The sequence below is a fragment of the Mytilus californianus genome, unplaced genomic scaffold, assembly GCF_021869535.1.
Source record: "Mytilus californianus isolate M0D057914Y unplaced genomic scaffold, xbMytCali1.0.p SCAF_7, whole genome shotgun sequence".
Lineage (NCBI taxonomy): Eukaryota > Metazoa > Mollusca > Bivalvia > Mytilida > Mytilidae > Mytilus > Mytilus californianus.
Window position 1 is genome coordinate 107,104,045 of NW_026262723.1, and position 6,085 is coordinate 107,110,129.

Here is a 6,085-nt window from a genome sequence, read left to right on the forward strand (position 1 = left end):
TTTATTCATTTTTCATTCTGTTTATGGCAAAGTTGTTTATTTTCTCCTATTCTTAAGTCATTGTTTTTTTCTTCTTTCTTGTATTATATGTCTCTGATGAAACGAGGTCATGAAACAGATGCGGAAATCGACGTTGATGGGATGTTTTAAGTAATGTGGACAACTCGTTCCCGAGACAAGTCGGACCGAATCCACTCAAACCGTCTAAGAAGACTTTTGACCGTTTGTCAGATTTACTTAGGGTTTCATAAAATATTAGACTAACATGTCTAGCGGAGCCATTAATCTTTTGTTTGTGCATTGGGGTCTATTTAGGGGTATTTGGAGGGGCCTGAAGAAGGGAGGGGTTTACTATAAAACCTATGGGATTTTATGTTTTCAAATTTTCAAATGACTATTTCTCGAAAACAGTTAGTGATAGACACATGCAGTCTTCAGTAATGAGAACAGACCAATAAAAAAATCAACCAAAATATAGGGTGAGTCCCTGGGGGTCATCCCAACCCCTTCAATTTGATAATGTACTTTTATCTTGTAAACCGTTGTGATCCCCACCCTTAACAATATATATACTTGTATGGGACAATAAAACAAATTAAATGAAAATAATTTGGGGGAGTCCCCTGTGTCGTCCCCACCCCTCCTGTTTGAGAACTTGGAAATGGTCGAGATCACCACCCCTAAACCATATATATTCATGTATGGGACAATAAAACAAATCAAATGAAATATAGGGGGAGTCCCTGGGGTCACCCCACCCCCTCCTGTTTGAGAACTTGTAAACGGTCGAGATCCACACCCCTAAACCATATATATTCATGTATGGGACAATAAAACAAATCAAATGAAATATAGGGGGAGTTCCTGGGGTCACCCACCCCCTCCTGTTTGAGAACTTGTAAACGGTCGAAATCCACACCCGTAAACCATATCTATTCATGTATGGGACAATATAACAAATCAAATGAAATATATGGGGAGTCCCTGGGGTCACCCCAACCTCTCCTGTTTGAGAACTTGGAAATGGTTGAGATCCCCACCCCTAAACCATATACATTTATGTGTGGGACAATAAAACAAATCAAATGAAATATTTGGGGAGTCCCTGGGGTCACCCCACCCCCTCCTGTTTGAGAGCTTGTAAACAGTCAAGATCCCCACCCTTAAACCATATATATTCATGTATGGGACAATATAACAAATCAAATGAAATATATGGGGAGTTTCTCGGGTCACCCCACCCCCTCCTGTTTGAGAACTTGGAAATGGTCGAGATCCCCACCCTTAAATCATATATATTCATGTATGGGACAATAAAACAAATAAAATGAAATATAGGGGGAGTCCATAGGGACACCCCACCCCCTCTTGTTTGAGAACTTGTAAACAGTCAAGATCCCCACCCCTAAACCATATATATTCATGTATGGGACAATATAACAAATCAAATGAAATATTTGGGGAGTCCCTGGGGTCACCCCAACCCCTCCTGATTGAGAACTTGGAAATGGTCGAGATCCCAACCCCTAAACCATATGTATTCATGTATGGGACAATATAACAAATCAAATGAAATATAGGGGGAGTCCCTGGGGTCACCCCACCCCCTCCTGTTTGAGAACTTGTAAACGGTCGAGATACCCACATCTAAACCATAGTTATTCCTGTTCATCATTTCAAAAAGATTTGAATGACATATAGGGTCAATCTCCTAAGTGTCACATATGCATATTACTTTACTAGACCAAACCAATATGAACTGGACTTTGCCCAATGTCAGGAGACCATGGGAATGACGAATTATGGGGGCTTTGTTTGGGAGACTTCGTAACGGCATCCTGTTACAATTATTTCTTGTTTATTATAAAATTTTATTGATGCAAAAAATTAGTCTAGGTTAATTGAATTTACTTTAATTATTTATTAAATTATTTCTGGGCCTATAATAATTTTCATTTATGGCTCATTTTAAAGAAAACATACAAATCTTTCAAGCAGTGTAAAGCCCGAGAATGTTTGACCAACTGTTTTATAATCACCTGTCATTTTATTCCAAACTTGGTATGGAGTAACATCATGCACTTGGGGGTGAAGATGGGGGTCATTTACATTGATATATGAGTTGCTTTTGAAAACCTTGATAAATTAATATTAATTAATTTGCCTTAATAATCAATTCATTTAATGAACATAAATGTACAATATACAAATGTTTAATGTTTGTTCTTTCAAATCTTAAAAAAAAATTGATGCAACACTGCCACAGTTTTCATAATAACGTTTGCCTTGGTTTTTTGTTAACTGCCTATAGCGCTTACAGTGCTTTGATTTTGTTGAGCCTGCGACTTTTGTCGCAGAAAGCTCAACATAGGGATAGTGATCCGGCGGCGGCGGCATTAGCTAACTTCTTAAAAGCTTTATATTTTAGAAGCTAAAAGACCAGGATGCTTCATACTTTGTATATAGATGCCTTATGTTACGAAGTTTCAGTCTGTCATATGTCCATTGTCCTTGACCTCATTTTCATGGTTCAGTGACTACTTGAAAAAAAAGTCAACTTTTTTTGTAATGTTAATTTCTTTCTTATTATGAGTAATAGGATAATTATATTTAGTATGTACGTACCTTGCAAGGTCGTCATGCCCGTCAGATAATTTTCATTTGACCTCGACCTCATTTCATGGATCGGTGAACAAGGTTAAGTTTTCGTGGTCAAGTCCATATATCAGATGCTATAAGCAGTAGGTCTACTATATTTGGTATATGGAATGATTGTAAGGTGTACATGTCGAACTGGCAGGTGTCATCTGATCTTGACCTCATTTTCATGGTTCAGTGGTCAAAGTTAAGTTTTTGAGTTTTGGTCTTTTTGTCTAATACTATATGCAATAGGTCAACTATATTTGGTGTATGGAAATATTTTATGATGTACATGTCAGTCTCGTAGGTTTTATTTGACCTTGACCTCATTTTCACGATTCATTTCTCAGTGTTAAGTTTTTGTGTTTTGGTCTGTTTTTCTTCAACTATAAGCAATAGATCAACTATATTTGTTGTATGGAAGGATTGCATGGTGTATATGTCTGTCTGGCAAGTATCATCTGAGCTTGACCTCATTTTCATGGTTCATTGGTCAATGTTAAGTTTTCATGGTTAAGTTTGTTTCTTAGATACTATAAGCAATAGGTCAACTATATTTAATGCATAAATTGATTGTAAGGTGTACATGTCTGTCTTGTAAGGTTCATCTGACCTTGACCTCAATTTCATGGTTCATTGGTCAATGTTAAGTTTTCTTGGTTAAGACTGTTTCTTAGAAACTATAAGCAATAGGTCAACCATGTTTGGTTTATTGAATGATTGTAAGGTTACATGTATTTCTCGTTTGGTTTATCTGACCTTGACCTCATTTTCTTGGATCATGTAAAGTTTATGTGTTACTTGTAGTAAAGCTTTATATTTAGGACTATCAACATAAAATCAATGGTTAGTAAAGAAGGCGAGACATTTCAGCGTGTGCACTCTTGTCTTAAAATGTCCTGTACCAAGTCAGGAATATGGCAGTTGTTATCAAATAGTCTGTTTCTATGTATGTTGGCGTTTGTTTTTGTAGCAGTTCAGTGCTTATGTTGTTCCGTTGTTTTCCTCTTATAGTTGATGTGTTTTCCTCGGTTTTGGTTTGTGACCTGGATTTGTTTCTGTTAAATCGATTTATGACTATTGAACAGTGGTATACTTCTATTGCCTTTATTTACCAAATTTACCAAATACAACTTAGGTAATCTATTCCTAGGGTAGAAAATCCTTAGTATTTGAAACAATTCAAAGTTTTGTAAACAGTATATTTATAAATATGGATAAATAAATGATAATTTATGTCAACACATAAGTGCTGACTACTGGGCTTGTGATACCCTTGGGTAGAAAAACCTCCAACAGCAATGACATCGACCCAGTGGTTGTAAAAAACTCATCAAAAGATACCAGGCTTTCCAGACGTGCATGGAATGATAGTCAGTTGTCTGACTCCGTTTGGGTTTTGTGAATTAATCCGTTTCTCAGAAGCTATAAGCAATATGTGAACTACAATTGGTGTAATGAATCATTGTAAAGTGTACATATAAAAATAAGAAGATGTGGTATTATTGCCAAAGAGACAATTCTCCACAAGAAAACAAATGATGCAGAAATTAACAACTATAGGTTCACCTTACGGCATTCAACAATGAGCAAAATCCATACCGCATAGTCAGCTATAAAAGGCCCCGAAATGACAAATGTAAAACAATTCAAACGAGAAAACTAACAGTCTCATTTATGTACAAATTAATGAACGAAAAACAAAAAAATGATACACAGAAACAAACGACAACCACTGAATTACAGGCTCCTGACTTGGGATGTCCGCCATGCAGTGTTCAATTCTCCTTGACCCCACTAACAGAAATCTTTGATAATGTTTGTTACTTGTATTCAAATCTTTATCGAAAATGCGTTCACTATACATTCAATCATGATCAGTAAAGCAGACAAGACATGTCAGTGTGCCCAACTTGTTTTAAAAAGAAATTACTTCAATTTTCTCATTTTGAACTTTTCAAATTTCTTTACAAACATTCAAGCAGCTTTTACGTATACCAATTGGTTTGATTGAATCAATAGAAACTTAACTTCCAATATATGCTCCTGGGAATGCCATTGACCGGTATTGTTCTTCTTATCTATCGGAAATCGGAAAATTTGATTTTTATGCCCCCGCCGTAGCGGTGGGGGCATTAAGTTTTACCCTTGTCCGTCTGTACGTACGTACGTCCCAAAATTGGTTTCCGTTCTCTAATTTGAGTTTGCCTCAACCAAATGTTATGAAACTTTCGGATATTGCAAGTCACAGACTTTTCAAACCAGTTCGCATTAGAAAAGATGAAAAAGAGAAAAGATCTTTTCTTAAACTTTCCTTTGCCAACAAAGGTCTCGATGGCGTCAACGTAGGCAATATCCTTCATCATAAATTAGTTCAGTCGAAAATACCTCCTTATTTTAAAGATCAGTCTGTACCAATAATTTCTTATACCTATACCAAACCAATTGCAACTAAAACTTTCAATTACAAACACGTTTTGCAGGATCTCAACATTGACGACTTCAAGTCTTAACCTCCTGATTGCACCTGTGCTAGTTCCCAATTCACATATAATCCAGCTGGCCACGTTATTACCGGAGACCTCAACATTGTCAATAACACTTCACTGCGAAATTTGTTATCCAAAGGTCCGAAATATCGTGAGCCTAAATCCAGCAATTGGAAATACAACTTCAAAATACTGATGGATTCAGTCGAGGATTATGCCAGGCAATGGGCTAAACGCGAGAAAGAAGACGTAGATATTCTTTCCGAATGGATTAAGGCTGTTAGGTCGTTGATACAAATCCGAATTAAGAAACTAAATGGGTCTATCAATACCCACGCTACGTCAATTTTTAAAGACCCAAATGTTGCAAAACACTTGTCCTACCTCCATGACAAATATGTTGTTGTCCCCGCAGATAAAGCCCCAAACAACATTATTTTTGTGTGTAGTAAATATCATTACATTAACTGCTTGATAAATGAATTAGGTATTGACAATTCATTTGGAAACTCAACATATACCCTCACGACACTTACCAAAGAGGAAATCCTGGATAATCATAGGTCTGTTCTATGTTCCTTTGGAATTTCAACCAAAGATGAAGAACTGGATCTTCCATCACTGTATTGGATACCTAAACTACATAAGTGTCCTTACAAACAACGGTATATTGCTGGGTCTTCCAAGTGCTCTACGAAACCTCTTTCGAAATTATTAACATATATTTTATCAGCAATCAAAGCCGGGCTCCAAAGTTATTGTGAAACTGCCTATTCTAGAGGTGGCGTGAATCAGATGTGGATACTAAAAAATTCCAAAGATCTTTTAGAGTACATACATTCTAAGGCTCTCTCATCTTGCAGTAGTATTAAAACATTTGACTTTTCTACACTTTACACAAGTATTCCCCATTCCAAACTAAAAGACAAATTGAAAGAGTTGGTATTACTTTGTTT